Source organism: Hemiscyllium ocellatum, chromosome 2 (assembly GCF_020745735.1).
Source record: "Hemiscyllium ocellatum isolate sHemOce1 chromosome 2, sHemOce1.pat.X.cur, whole genome shotgun sequence".
NCBI lineage: Eukaryota > Metazoa > Chordata > Chondrichthyes > Orectolobiformes > Hemiscylliidae > Hemiscyllium > Hemiscyllium ocellatum.
In genome coordinates this window covers 75,257,652-75,274,009 of record NC_083402.1, presented here as the reverse complement: position 1 = coordinate 75,274,009, position 16,358 = coordinate 75,257,652, and positions in this window count along the sequence as shown.

Below are 16,358 nucleotides of genomic sequence, written 5' to 3'. Positions count from 1 at the left end.
AAGCTTTCCTCCTTGCTTTTAACCTCACCACCAATAAACATGTCATTTATGAACTTACTGATCAAGCTGCCCTCGTTTGGATCTAGATCATTAATGAGCACCTCAAACAACAAGGGACTCTCATTGAACTCTGAGGAATGTCACTGGCTTCCAGTCAGAAAAACAACTTTCAACCATCATGCTCTCGTTCCTGTCACTAAGCTAGTTTTGGATCCAATTTGCCAAATTTCCCTGAATCACATGAGTTCTTACCTTTTTAACCAGTCTCTACAGTCTCTACAGTGACACTTTTCTCAAAAGCCTTACTGATGTCCATATAGGTTACATCAACTGTACTACTCCCATCTAAACACCTCGTCACAACCTCAGTTAACTCAATCAAACCTGTCAGACATGATCTCCTTCTGACAAAGTTAAAAATCACAAAACACCACTCCTTCATCTTCAACTATCTGATGAAGGAGCAGCACTCCGAAAGCTAGTGCTTCCAATTAAACTTTTTTTTTAGATTACTTACAGTGTGGAAACAGGCCCTTCGACCCAACACGTCCACACCAACCCGCCGAAGCGAAACCCACCCATACCCCTGCCCTACATTTGCCCTTACCTAACACTACGGGCAATTTAGCATAGCCAATTCACCTGACCTGCACATCTTTGGACCTGTGGGAGGAAACCGGAGCACCTGGAGGAAACCCACGCAGACACGGGGAGAACGTGCAAACTCCACACAGTGAGTCGCCTGAGGCGGGAATTGAACCCGGGTCTCTGGCAATGTGGTGCAGCAGTGCTAACCACTGTGCCACCGTAAGTAATCTAATCTAAACTTATTGGACTATAACCTGGTGTTGTGTGATTTTTAACTTTGTACACCCTAGTCCAACACCCGGCAGCTCCTAATCATCCTTCTGACAAAGTCATGCTGACTGTCTTTGATGAATCTGTCTCTCCAAGTAGAGATTCATTCTGTCCCTCAGAATTTTCCACCATTTTCCCTACTTTGATGTTAGATTCACTGGCCTTTAGTTGTCTGGTTAATTCTTTCCACCCTTCTTGAATAATGGTTTCACATCAGGTGTCTTCCATTCCTCTGACACGTCTCCTGTGCTCAGTGAGGATTTCAAAATTGATTTGAGGGACTCTGCAATCTCCTCCCTTGCCTTCCACTGGCATATGTCTAATTCATGGTTTAAGGGCACTGAGTGGTCAGTTTTGGATCTTGGTCTTAAAGATAGTCACTATCACCCCCATGGAGGCAGCAGAGTGTTCACATGCCAAAGCAATCACAGTAAACAGGACTTGGATGATATCCCCTGTCTTTGACTCTAGGCTAGAGTGGGTCTCTGGCATCACTTCCTGATGTTACCCTACCTGTCTCTGCATGTATAGTGTCAATTATGGCAAGTACAGAGACACAACATCTGCATGAGGCTAAGCAGGGGTGTGATCTCTACCACTTGGCTGAGTGTAAGCAATCTTGGTGTTTCTTCCTCTGCTGACTGTCGATCTGTGTCAATGATGTACTCACCAGATTGTGATCCACAGTCTCGTCTTTCCTCTTTAAATAAATTGCAGACAACTCCGACCAGAATATTATGAACAAATTTGCCCAGGTATCCCACAACACCAAAGTGATTAAGTCAATACGAACCAGCCAATACAAGCTGGTACCAAAGCAAAACAGTCACACTTCATTAGGAACAAAATTACAATAATCTTTAATACTAAACATATTGTCCCTAATCCTATTTGACCCCTTAAGGTTACAATACTCCTGAGTCTCTTGTAAATTTATGCAATCACTGTCTCTGCAGTGCTGTTTTTGGGGTATGCCACTTTCTGTTTCTTCCTGTCTCCCTGGATTGTCAGCTGGTCTCTGCCTCTTGCCATTCCGGTCTCCTTGGATGGCCACAGATGATTCCAGAGAGTCCAAGAGTGGTTCCGAAAGAGAGGTTTTCTTTGTGTAGTAGCACCAAGTGCCTTTGTGTCTGGGCTCTCCTTTGGTGCATAAATTGTTGGAAGTATGTCTGTCCACAGTAACTGTTGCCTTTTATGTTATGCTAATATCATTAGCACCTGGCTGCTGTGTTTGCACTGTGTCAGATGTGTGGATTTTATGATTTCAGAGCCTCACGTGGCCAATGTACCCAGCACCGTTTGCTGTTTGGCCAAGTTAGCAGTCTATCTCTGTTTTAGCAGCCAGGAGGCTGCAACAGTCTACTGTGGGTAGTGGACCCACTGAGGTGACTCTCTGTGTTGGCAAAGGGCCCAAGTGAGTGCTGTCCTGATACATCCTCTGAGCTATCAGAGACATCATCCTTGGTGCTGGGTCAAAGGAAATATCTTTTCAGCACTTACCCTGTCAAGCCCGCTCAGAATCTTAAAATGTTTCTCTCAGATCACCTCTCGTTCTTCTAACCTTCAGTACATATACCCCAGCCTGTCCAACTTTCCTTAGAAAATAACTTCCCCATCCCAGGTATCAGTTGAAAACACTTCCCTGAACTGCTTCTAATGCCTTTGTATCCATTGATAATTTTAAAACCAAAATTGATAAATTGTTGTTAAGCAAAAGTATTAAGGAATATGGAGTTAGACCACATATCTGCCATGATCTCATTGAATGACAGTTAGGGTTAGGATCAGACTTGAGGAGCTGAATGATCCTGTTCCTATCTTAAATAAAGAACATTGAATGCCTACAGTATGAAAGCAGGCTATTCATCCCATCAAATCCACACTAACCTTCCAAAGAGCATCTGACCCGGACCCAACCCCTATCCAATCCCTGTAACTCTACATTTACCATGAATAAAGTAAAAACAGTGACTGCAGATTCTGGAAATCAGATTCTGGATTAGTGGTGCTGGAAGAGCACAGCAGTTCAGGCAGCATCCGAGGGGCAGTAAAATCGATGTTTCGGGCAAAAGCCCTTCATCAGGAATAAAGGCAGAGAGCCGTGTCCACCCTTCAGACTCTCTGCCTTTATTCCTGATGAAGGGCTTTTGCCCGAAACGTCGATTTTACTGCTCCTCAGATGCTGCCTGAACTGCTGTGCTCTTCCAGCACCACTAATCCAGAATCATTTATCATGAATAACCCACCTAGCCTGCACATCCCTGGACACTACGAAACAAATTACCATGACACATCCACTTAACCTGCACACCTTTAGGCTGTGGGAGGAAAGCGCAGCACCCAGAGGAAACCCACACAGACATGAGGAGAACTTGAAAACTCCACATAGGCAGTCACACAGGTGGAATCACATCCAGGACCCTGGCCCTGTGAGGCAGCAGTGCTGACCCCTGAGGCATGGTGTCACCCTTGAAAGGACCAAAGCTGTGTACAGTACCCCAGATGTGACTTCAGTTCTACACAACTGAAAGAAACAGCTTCCCACTTTTATCTTTCCCTTGCAATAGATAACAACATTCCATTTGCCTTTCCAACTTCTTGCTTTACCTGCATATCAATTTTTTTTCTAGTTCCTATATCAGGATACCCAGATCTTTCTGTCCCTCAGAGTTCTGCAGTTTCTCTTCATTTGAAGAGTATGACACTTTTTTCATCCTTTCTGCCAAATGGACAAGCCCTTTCATTTTCTACATTATACTCCATTTGCCAAATTTTCACCCATTCATGTAACCTATCTATAACTCTTTATGACTCCTTATAACTTCACAACTTGCTTTCCTACCTATTTTTGCATGATTAGCAAATTTAGTAACTATACATTTGATTCCTTTATCCAAATCATTAATACATATTGTAAATAGTTGAGGTCTTCATGGCTTTCCAATCACTAAATATTGTCAATCGGAAAATATCCCATTTATGCTTTCTCTGTGTTTCTTGTCAATTAACCGAACCTCGATTCATGATGATTTATTACCTCTAACTCCACGATCTTTTATTTTGCATCATAATCTCTGAGGTGACACTTTTCCAAATACCTTTTGGAAATCTCTATGTGGATAATTCACAAGTTTCCTTTTGTCTATATAAATTAGTCAAACATGATTTCCCTTTGTTGAGTCTGCCTGATTAATTTGAGATTTTATATCTGCTCCATCATAACTACTTAGTAATAGATTCCAGCATTTTCCATAGGACAGATGTTAAGCTATCCAGTCAAATGGGATTTTTCCAGTGTCAAAGGAACTTTTGAAAAGTAAAATCAATGCATTTACTATTGCAGCAACCACATTTTTTTAAGATTCCAAGATGAAATCCATCCTGTCAGCTTTTAATTCTTATAGTTTTATCAGTACCTATTCCTGGTGATCGCAATAGATTTAAGACCCTCCCTTTCTTTGAACTGCTGATTCACAGTTATTCCTGTAAAGATATTGTTATGACACAGGGTAAACAAAAGATGCAGTAATCTGTGAAAATTCGAGAGGCCAAGAACTATTTAAAGGACAAGTTAACAACTTTATTTCTGAAAGTATAACAGAGAATAACTAACTAACAACTATTTACAACTCCTTGCTCTCACCTATCTTTACTTTCTCTTCGATAATGCTAGTCCGATAAAAAAACTCCGATTAAGACTTACTGAAAAAATTCAAATTTTAAAACCAGCCAGCTGTCAAATCTTCTCTTTGCAGATTTGCTCTCCAGGCCAGTGTCCACACTTTTCTCTGTGCAAACCCCTTCTCTAGACAGTTATCTCTCAGGCAGTTCTGACGAGCAGTATACATCTATTGGTCTTTCAGCAGTTCTCCCCCAGCTGTTCAATTTTTCCAGGTCTTAAACACCCAAAGCATTGGATTGTATCGTTGGTTTTTAAGATTGTCAATATACTAAATTCAAACTGGATTGGAGTTCGGTATTTTTTCAGGGTATAATTTAAACTGATTGGCCTAATTTAAATTTGTTTTTGTCTCCAAGCAACCAGCAACACTAGCTGCTGGACCAAAAGGTTATATTGTACCTTGTTGAGAGCACTTGGTGCTGTCAGGTAGTTCTGCTAGCTTTTAACTTTCTTAAAGGTACAGTATACCTACATCTTCATAACAAATTTTCAACAGTGAAGACCAATGCAAAAACCTGTTTCACTCAGTTGCTATTGCCTTATTTTCCATTATTAATTCCCTATACTCACTAGCTAGAAGACCAGTACTCACTTTTGTTTTATTCTAGTTACTCTACTTCTTTATAAGCACTTGCAGAAATTTTTTTTTCTCTATTTTTATACTTCTGGTCACAACAATTCGCAACAAATGGCTTTGTGCATGGGAAATCATGTCTCACAAACTTGATTGAGTTTGTTGAAGAAGTAACAAAGAGGATTGATGAGGGCAGAGAGGTAGATGTGATCTATATGGACGTCAATAAGGCATTTGACAAGGTTCCTCATGGGAGACTGGTTAGCAAGATTAAATCTCATGGAATACAGGGAGAACTAACCATTTGGATACAGAACTGGCTCAAAGGTAGAAGACAGAGGGTGGTGGTGGAGGGTTGTTTTTCAGACAGAAGGCCTGTGACCAGCAGAGTGCCATAAGGATCTACTACTTTTCGTCATTTATATAAATGATTTGGATGTGAGCATAAGAGGTATGGTTAGTAAGTTTACAGATGACACCAAAATTGGAGGTGTAGTGGACAGCAAAGAAGGTTACCTCAGATTACAACAGGATCTTGATCAGATGGGCTAATGGGCTGAGGAGTGGCAGATGGAGTTTAATTTGGATAAATGCAAGGTGCTGCATTTTGGGAAAGCAAATATTAGCAGTACGTATACACTTCATGGTAAAGTCCTAGGTAGTGTTGCTGAACAAAGAGACCTTGGAGTGCAAGTTCATAGCTCCTTGAAAGTAGAGTTGCAGGTAGATAGGATAGTGAAGAAGGTGTTTGGTATGCTTTCCATTATTAGTCAGAGTATTGAGTACAGGAGTTGGGAGGTCATGTTGCAGCTGTACAGGACATTGATTAGGCCACAGTTGGAATATTGCATGCAATTCTGGTCTCCTTCCTATCAGAAGGATGTTGTGAAACTTGAAAGGGTTCAGAAAAGATTTACAAGGATGTTGCCAGGGTTGGAGGATTTGAGGGAGGTTGAATAGGCTAGGGCTGTTTTCCCTGGAGCGTCAGAGGCTGTAGGGTGACCTTATAGAACTTTATAAAATCATGAGGGGCATGGGTATGGTAAATAGATAAGGTCTTTTCCCTGGGGTGGGGAATCCAGAACTAGAGGGCATAGGTTTAGGGTGAGAGGGAAAAGATAAAAGAGAGCTAACGGGCAATGTTTTCACACAGTAAGTGGTGCGTGTGTGGAATGGACTGCCAGAGGAAATGATGGAGGCTAATACATTGGAGCATTTCCAAGGCATCTGGATGGGTATATGAATAGGGAGGTTTTGGAGGCATATGAGCTGGGTGCTGGTAGGTGGGACTAGATTAGGTTGGGATATCTGGTTGGCATGGACGGGTTGGACCAAAGGGTCTGTTTCCATGCTGTACATCTCTATGACTCTATGACTCTACGCTGTTTATTATGATCTTAAAATATAACTTGAGAAAATACCTATGTTAGTTTAGCCGGCATAAGATTTATATTTCTTTCAATTATGTATTCTACCTGAAAATTTGAACGTAATTATTAGATTAGATTAGATTAGACTTACAGTGTGGAAACAGGCCCTTCGGCCCAACAAGTCCACACCGACCCGCCGAAGCGCAACCCACCCATACCCCTACATTTACCCCTTACCTAACACTACGGGCAATTTAGCTTGGCCAATTCACCTGACCCGCACATCTTTGGACTGTGGGAGGAAACCGGAGCACCCGGAGGAAACCCACGCAGACACGGGGAGAACGTGCAAACTCCACACAGTCAGTCGCCTGAGTTGGGAATTGAACCCGGGTCTACAGGCGCTGTGAGGCAGCAGTGCTAACCACTGTGCCACCGTGCCGCCCTCACTGTGCCACCGTGCCATAAAAAATTTTTTGTTTACCTATAATTAGACCAGAACTCCAAAACAGATATGGGAACAAAGGACAACTTGTATCAATGATTCCACACCATTTTGTCTCCCACTGTATCAGGCAAATTAGTTATCCCCAGTGGGTAACTATCAATCCGTCTTGATTGTATGTGACAGTGAGCTGAGAATGCAGTACTGTTCAGCTGCTTAATAACAGGAAAAACCAACTTTAACTTTGCACAATGTGAGAAAGCACTTGAATAAAAGAGTTGAATTCAAGGTTTGTAGTTTCTGCCTTAGATTGCTTTAAGCTTTGGTACTATAAAGATCATATCATTTATTTTTCCATATTTTTGATTGAACACTGTAATTGGAAAATGACCTTATTAAATCTCAAGGATTATGAATGGAATGGCATTATTTTTAAAAATGAAGATACTGAAACTCACCAACTTGTGTTTGCAATGTTGCATTGTTCAAATAGTGGGAGAAGCTGTTCATAGATAGGTTGGCACTGGAGGGGTTGTGGGAGACTGAGTAGGGAGAATAGTGGCATACACGAGGTGAGATTGGGCCAGCAGTAGGTCACTGATTGGTTTGTGGTTTTGACAAGTTGTGGATAACAAAGGCCTTCAGCTGGAGAACAGCTACGTATTTGCAACCAGACATCGCAACAGCTTGTGGTTATCCATGATACTGACAGAAGTACTTGGACTTCTTGAAACAGCAGATGGTATGTCTTTGTCTCTAATTTAGGCCAATTTATTTTCCTTCATCAGTTAGTGTAAGTTGTGGCCTTTGACAAAGGCTAAGATACTTTGAAGTTAGTATACTAACCCCCTTTGCCTCTCATAAAATGAAAAGAACCTGAAGAAGAAAAATTGAAGAACAGAAAATCCAGGTTAAGGGGTTACATTAGTAAGGTTGAAACCTGCCGCCTTTCAATTCCAGAAGTTATACGAGTTATTGGAAGTTGAAGAAGTATTGGCCATAATCTTTCAGATTTCCCTGGAGCAGGAGTGGTTCTGCACGACAGGAAAATTGCAAACATGACTCCCTTGTTCAAAAATGCTTGGAAAGAAAAGCTGACATATTCTAGACAAGTCAGTTTAATTTCAGTCATGGGGAAACTTCTAGAACCATCATTCGAGATAAAAGTAATGGACAAATATGGGCTAACTACAGAGAACCTGTATGAGTTTCTTTCATGCTTAACTAACTTGTCCGTGTTCTTTGGAGCAGAAACACAAAATGGTTGAAGGTAATACTATTGATGTGGTGTACATAGACCTAAAAGATGTTAGATACTGTGTCGCCAAAACAAATTTGTGAGAAAAGTTATAACTCATGGAATAAAAGGACAAAAGCAATATGGATAGCAAATTCATTGAATGATAAGAAATGGAGGCTGGAGGAAGATTTGTAGTGGAGTTCTCCAGGCATTGATATTGAGATCCTTGCATGTCCTGATTAATAATAATGATCTAGATCTTGAATTGCATGGGTTAATTTTGAGATTTGCGCATGATGAAAACGTAGAAGCATTGAAAAGTATGAGGACAAAATAGAACTTCAAAGGGACATTGACAGGTTGGTGGAGTGGGTGAATAGGTGGCAGATGAAGTTCAATCCAGAGAAATATCAAGTGATGCATTTTGATGTATATGTGAAGAACAAGAATATGGAGAGACAGTATTAAATAAATGCGACTACTCTTAAAGTCAAGGAGAAGCAAACAGAATTGGGTCGCAAGCTGATAGGAAAACTGAATATTGCAGTCAATAAATAATTGAGTATCCTTGATTGACTACCAATTGTGCAGAGTATAACAGCAGGGAGGAGATATTGAAAATGTTTCAGACATTAGCTAGACCTCTACTGGAATGTTGTGTTTGGTTCTGTGTTCCATACTTTAAGAAGGATGTGAATGTATTGGAGAGAGCACAGACATTGTTTACAAGAATGGTTCTCGGGGTGAGAAGCTTTTGTTATGAAGATAGATTGGCAAAGTTGGGATTCTTCCTCTGGCAAGAAAATGGCTAAGAAGAGATTTGATTGAAGTTTACAACATTGTGAGAAATCCAGACACAGTATATTTGGAGAAAGTTTCCTGTCAGTAAATAGATCAAGAATGAGATGGTATAGATTTGAAGGGATTTGAAAAGAAGCAAAGGTGAGGTGAGACAAACCATTTTCACACAGCCAGTGGTTTGGTTCTGGAATGCAGCTTGGAAGTATGGTGTCTCTGACATCTTAGAAATCTGTAGAGCTCACGTTTTACCATAAATGAGCGTTCCAAGGCTGGGAAGCAGCTTCAGGGAATGTCTGCGTACTGTTTTCAACACTTGAACATCTTTGGAACCTGAAAAACAGAATTAGGTGATAGAAAATGGATAGGCTATTATACATTCTACCTGATTTTTTTGTTTCATCAACGTCATTGAAAAGAACTTGTACAAAGTGCACAACTGATAGCTGATTGATTGTTTTTTTTTCATTACAATTCCAAGAGAAATTGCTACTCATGTCATTCAGTGAGTGATCTGACCAAGGCCCTGCACAGTTTGTTTAAGACATTTTCTGAATACTTTCTCCTTTCTGGTGATAAAGTTCAATATTCTATTGATGTTGCTATGCATTAGTTGGACATTTAGACCTTGATTTAAATTGCTCTTGTGCTCAATGAGAACGGGTGGTCTCATGTTTTTTTTTAAAGTGGGGCAAGGCTAAATTCATTTTAATCCAAGGTTTTCGCAATATGTTGGCAGAGCTTGTTGCAGGCAGGTGAAGATCTCATTAATAGGCAGAAATTACGTCCTCTGACACAAAAGGATGCTGGCACAGTTTCAGACTGATCAGGAAGCCTTTGACCACTTGTACACAGATGGTGACTGATAGGAAAACAGATGGAAGGGCTAAGGAGAGTAGAATTCCTATTTGCATATCAGCTTCTATAAATGTAGTCATGATTTGGAGATGCCGGTGGAGATGTTGGACTGGGGTGTACAAAGTTAAAAATCACACAACACCCTAACAGATGAAAGGCTTAACAGACAATCGATTTTCCAATGTATAATTTCAGTTACATCACACTGCAAATTTTTGCTATAAATTCTGTGTTACGATCGAGCCCTCCACAATCACCTGATGAAGGAGCGTCGCTCCGAAAGCTAGTGTGCTTCCAATTAAACCTGTTGAACTATAACCTGGTGTTGTGTGATTTTTAACTCTATAAATGTAGCAACTCACAAAATAATAACACAGTATTATATTTCTGGACATTCTAAATTTGAACATTCTCTAATGGATATTCTAGCGTTTCTCGTATTATTGAAATGTGATGTCAATCAGTGCCCAGCGTAATGACTATATCTTCTCTAATTTTCAGTATTTTTTGATTGTGGGATGAAATGGGAAAAGGACTTTATTTTTTAAAAAAAATTAAGGATGTGGAAGGGGTTGCTGCACCTTTTAAACACAAGTTACCAATACTTTGCATGGTGGCTCAAAGGTTAGCATTGCTGCCTCACAGTGCCAGAGTCCCATGTTTGATTCCAACCTCGGTCAACTGTCTCTATGGAGTTCACATATTCTCCCTGTGTTTGCACATATTCCCTCCAGGTGCTCTAGTTTCTTGTCACAGTCCAAAAAAGCGTAGGTCGGATGGATTGGACAGGGAAAATGTTGGATTAGAGTGGGGCAGTGGGTCTGGTTAAAATGCTCTTTGGAGGGTCAGTGTGGGCTTGATGGGCTGAATGGCCTGTTTCCATACTGTAAGGATTCTATAAACACTTATTGCAAGTGCTATTTATACTATTGCTTGTTCAAGCAGAGGGACAGATTACTTCAGATATATCAATATTACGAAGTGTGTACTTTGGTTGATTTAGCCAGCAACAAGCAACTGATTGGTCTGTGGTATGTGACCAGTTGGCAATGACAAAGGCTTACTGACTGCCATTTCCTGTGTTCCTGTTCTTTTTCTCAGGAGGTGGTAGATGGGTTTGTTGATAGAGTTCAGGTTGGAATGCCAGGCTTCTAGGAATTCTCATGTGTGTCTCTGTTTGGCTTGTCCTTAGATGGATGTGTTGTCCCAGTCGAAATGGTGTCCTTCCTCATCTGTATGTAAGGATAGTAGTAAGAGAGGGTCATGTCGTTTTGTGGCTAATTGGTGTTCAAGTATCCTGATGGCTAGTTTTCTGCCTGTTTGTCCAATGTACTGTTTGTTACAATTCTTGCACAGTATTTTGTAAATGACATTAGTTTTGCTTGTTGTCTGGATAGGGTCTTTCAAGCTCATTAGCTGCTGTTTTAGTGTGTTGGTGGGTTTGTGGGCTACCATGATGCCAAGGGGTCTGAGTAGTCTGCCGGTCATTTCGGAGATGTCTTTGATGTAGGAGAGAGTGGCTAAGGTTTCTGGACGTGTTTTGTCTGCTTGTTTGGATTTGTTGCTGAGAAATCGGCGAACTCTGTTCATTGGGTATTCATTCTTTTTGAATACATGGTATAGGTGATTTTTCTCTGCTCTGTGTAGTTCCTCTGTGCTGCAGTGTGTGTTGGCTCATTGAAATAACGTTCTGATGCAGTTTCATTTGTGGATGTTGAGATGATTGCTTCTGTAGTTCAATATTTGGTGCTTGTGTGTTGTTTTCTTGCAGATGCTGGTTTGAAAGACATCAAAGACATCTTGGAAATGACCACCAGACTACTCAGACCCCTTGGCATCATGGTAGCCCATAAACCCACCAACACACAGAAAGAGCAGTTAATGAACTTGAAAAGCCCTATACAGACAACAAGCAAAGCTAATGTCATTTACAAAATACTGTGCAAGAACTGTAACAAACAGTACATTTGGCAAATAGGCAGAAAACTTGCCACCAGGCTACATGAACACCAATTAGCCACAAAACTACATGACCCTCTCTCAATACTATCTTTACATACAGATAAGGAAGGACACCACTTTGACTGGGACAACACCTCCATCTAAGGACAAGACAAACAGAGACACGCGTGAGAATTCCTAGAAGCCTGGCATTACAACCAGAACTCTATCAATAAACACATCAAGTTAGACTCCAGCTACCACCCCTGAGAAAAAAATGGAAATTACATCACCACAGGAAATGACATCACCAACCGAAATAAACCCAAACATATAAATAGAAAGCAGGATTCATGTGCACTGCTTTGCCTGAGGACTGCTGAAGATGTTACCTAGTAGGGTGCCGAAATGTCTGGAGATGAACTTCCCAGCTCAGCGAACAAACCTACCTCCAAAATAATGAAAAGTACAGATAGGATTAATGGTAGTTGTCTTTTTCCCTAGGATGGGTAATTTCAAGACTAAGGGGCACATTTTTAAGGTGAGAGGTGAGAGATTTAAAAAGATGTGAGACACAATTTCTTTTTATAAATCAGCTGGTTCACGTGTGGAATGAACCTCCTGAGGAATTGGTAGGTTTAAATTACAACAGCGAAAAGCCATTAAGATAGGTGCATGAATAGGAACGTTTGGAGGGATATAGGCCGGGAGCAGACAGGTGGGACTAGTTTAGTTTGGGATTAGCATCGACTGGTTGGACGGAAGGTGTTGTTTCTGTGCTGTATGACTCTATTACCCTGGGAATAGGGACCATGGAATTGCCTTGCCATTTTGTTTTCCTTCACCCATACTATTAATAATTTTTGTGCCTGTCTGCTGCATGAGTGGGGAGGGATAGTTTTCAAAGTGAGTTAGATTTTTAACCAATAGAATTATATATCAAGATGTCAGAGTCTCTGTTTGGCTAGAATCAGTTTATTTATCATAGATGGGAATTTTTAAGTACAGAAACCTGGCCCATAATTTTTGATAACTCTAGTCTAAAACAATACGATAATTGGAGAATTTAGTGTACTTCCATAAAATAGTTAACTTTCAAAAGGGCTCTGAGAATAACAGGGCTTGAGTTCCAATGTGCTAACTCAGTGACAGTTTGAGGCTTACCCGAGATCAATTTTGAAACAGTGGCAATCTGAATTTGAATGTGGTATTGGTAAATGAAACAGGTGAAGGAATTCTGGCTGGTTCTGCATTGCATTTAAGACATGGCAATGAATTTCCACCAAGTGGCAGTCTTCACTCTGACAGTCATCAGGGAACTTTCACATCACAGGCTGATTGAATTGGACAGTAAATTGAAGTCAGCATTGCCTGAGAGAGCTAAGAGGTGAATCTGAACCATAATTCAAAGTCCAGTGAACTGATGTTTATGTTTGCAGAGGCCCAGGCAAAAATTGAGAAAAATAATGTGGAGCCGTTCTTCAAGTTATTTGAGAAAGGCAGCATTTGGTGACAGCAGCAACCTCCTGTGTGCTAATTCAAGAACACGCAAAATTCTAAACATAAATGTTATTTAATTTACATGTGGCGTCATGCATAAATGCAATGCTGTGCATGTGCTGGGGAGCACATGTAATTTTGAAATGGGGTACATCAGTGGTGAAAGAGAGCACCCGATGCTAACAGGGTGGACTGGGAGATACTTCCTGGCGTGAGGAAGGCTGAGGGTCCAGAGGCCGGGGGTTACGGGCATCAATGCATCAAATTTTCCTGCTGGATAATTTTTTTTTAAGCATGAAAGTTATTTTGCACTTATCCTGTATTTTAATGATTTTCTTGTCTGAAATAATGTGAAAAACATTTTACTTTCAAATGGAGAGGAATGAACAAATATATGCTGAAGTAATAAGAAATGGCTCACTGGGCAGAGACCTCTATTATGATGAAGAAAGGACAAGGGAAAGATAACATTCTTGTGGATATCAGCTTCTTATCAACATTAATTGTTTTGTCCTCTGTTCTTCAACTGGTGACTTTCCATAAACAGATTACCTAATTCTGCCATTTCCTTTATCCATTGTTTTTAAATCTTACTCATGGCATTTACTGTCACTGAATGTCTCTTTGATTCCAGTAGCTGTTATTCCTGTTGTTCCTCAAAGTCCATTGATACTGATTCACTTCCAGTCCTTCACTATATTTTCATGATTTGGAGATGCTGGTGTTGGACTGGGGTGTATAAAGTTAAAAAATCACACAACACCAGGCTATAGTCCAACAGGTTTAATTGGAAGCACACTAGCTTTCGGAGCAACGCTCCTTCATCAGGCGATTGTGAAGGAGCGTCGCTCCGAAAGCTAGTGTGCTTCCAATTAAACCTGTTGGACTATAACCTGGTGTTGTGTGATTTTTAACTTCACTATATTGTGTTATCAAAGCAGTACATTGTTTTCTACAAGCTGTATTTCCATAAGCTAATACTGATAGCATTTAGGATGAAGGAAAAGCTGTAGGGTCTTAAATAATTCTCACCCCTTTGGCCATATCACACATGTTTTCTTATCTAATAAAATTTGCATTTCATGAAACATAAATTTTCATTTTTTTATTTACGATGCATAGCTTCATAAGTAAGCAATGATGTGGTGGTGTCTTATAGATGATTTTGGGAGTATACATTCCTATGGTAATATGCATTTTCATATTCATGTTGCTGGGCTCTCAATCTGTATACCTAATGGGGAATTTAATTTGCAAATATTAAGACTATTACAATTGTATAGAGTAGAATTAGTTACATTTAGGAGAAGTTGAATTTTCTTAAAGTCTACAAGTTCGTGTCAAATGGTTTGTAGTTCTTTTATGAATTATATTTTATTTTATATTTTATGAATAAAACATATATGTAGGAATAAAAGGTTCGAGTTAAGGTTAGTGATGGCAGAGAATCCAGCTTTATTTTCCTCACTTGGTTGACCAGGAATCTCAATCTTGACATGTGCTATTGGCGGATGGATTTGCAGGTTAATAATAAAACCATTCAGTCAAAATATCATAGAGTCATACAGAACAGAAGAAGTCCTTTGGCCCAATGAGTCTGAGCAAACCAATCTACATTAATCCCACTTTCCAGCACTTGGCTCATAGCTCTGAATGTTATGACATTTCAAATATTCATTAAAGTACTTTTTCAAGATTTTTAAAAAAACTCTACTGCCCTCCCAGGCAGTGCATTCAGATCCCACCACCCTCTGGCTGCAAAGAAATTTCTTCAAATTCCCATTAAACTTCCTGCTTGTCACGTTAAAATTATTTTCACTCATTACTCAACAGAGGGAAATAGCTGTTTCCCATCCACCCTGTCCATCACCATTTCATACACCTCAATCAGGTCTCCTCTCAGCCTTCTCTGTTGTAAAGACACCACCACAAGCCTATTCAGCCTGTCTTCATAGCTAAAATGCTCCCTTGTGAACATCCTGATGAATCTTCTCTGCAAACCTTCCAACACAATCACAGTCTTCCTGTCCTGAGGCGACCAGAACTGCACATAATACTCCATCTGCAGCTGAACTAGTTTTGTACAGGTTCAATTTAACCTCCTTGCTCTTATACTTTATGCCTGTTAACTACCTTATTAACCTCAGGTCAGGCAGCATCTGAGGAGCAGGAAAATCGACATTTCAGGCAAAAGCCCTTCATCAGGAAGGATTTTCCTGTACCTTGGATGTTGCCTGACTTGCTGTGCTTTTCCAGCACCACTAATCTTGACTCTGATCTCTAGCATCTGCAGTACTCACTCGCGTCTACCTGACTAACCTGTCCAGCTGCCTTAATGATTCAATGTACTCCTTTTTGTCTTCTTCCAAAGTACATCACCTCACAGTCTTCAGGGTTAAATTCCATCTGCCACTGATCTACAAAAATGATCAACCTGTCCATATCTTTCTGTAACCTAAGACCTCATTACGAAGTACCCAGCTAACTTTTGTGTCATTAGCAAGCTTTCTTATCATTGTGTTCCTTTCAATATTCTTATTGGCTGTGTATCCAAAGACTTCCAGTGTGTCAACGCTGGTTGCAATGTACAGAACATCGGAGCAGTTATACAGTTTAGAGGGAATGTTGTTCATTAATGCCCCCTCCACATCCCCAATATTTTCATCTATATCACGGGCAACGCAGTGGCTCAGTGGTTAGCACTGCTGCCTCACAGTGCTAGGAACCTGGGTTCGATTCAAGCCTCAGGTGATTGTCTGTGTGGAGTTTTCACATTCTCCCAATGTCTGCGTGGTTTCCACTGAGTGCTCTGGTTTCCTCCCACAATCCAAAAATGTACAAGTCAGGTGGATTGGCCATGCTAAATTGTCCATAGTGTTAGGTGAATTAGTCAGCGGGAAATGGGTCTGGATGCTCTTTGGAGGGTTGGTGTGGACTGGTTGGGCCAAATGACCTGTTTCCATACTGTAGGAAATCTAATCTAATGATTTATACATGTCATGAACAACAAGGGATCCAGCACTGATCCTTATGGCAAGCCACTATACAATGGCCTCCATTCAAATGGTCTTCTAACACCACTGTCTGTTTCC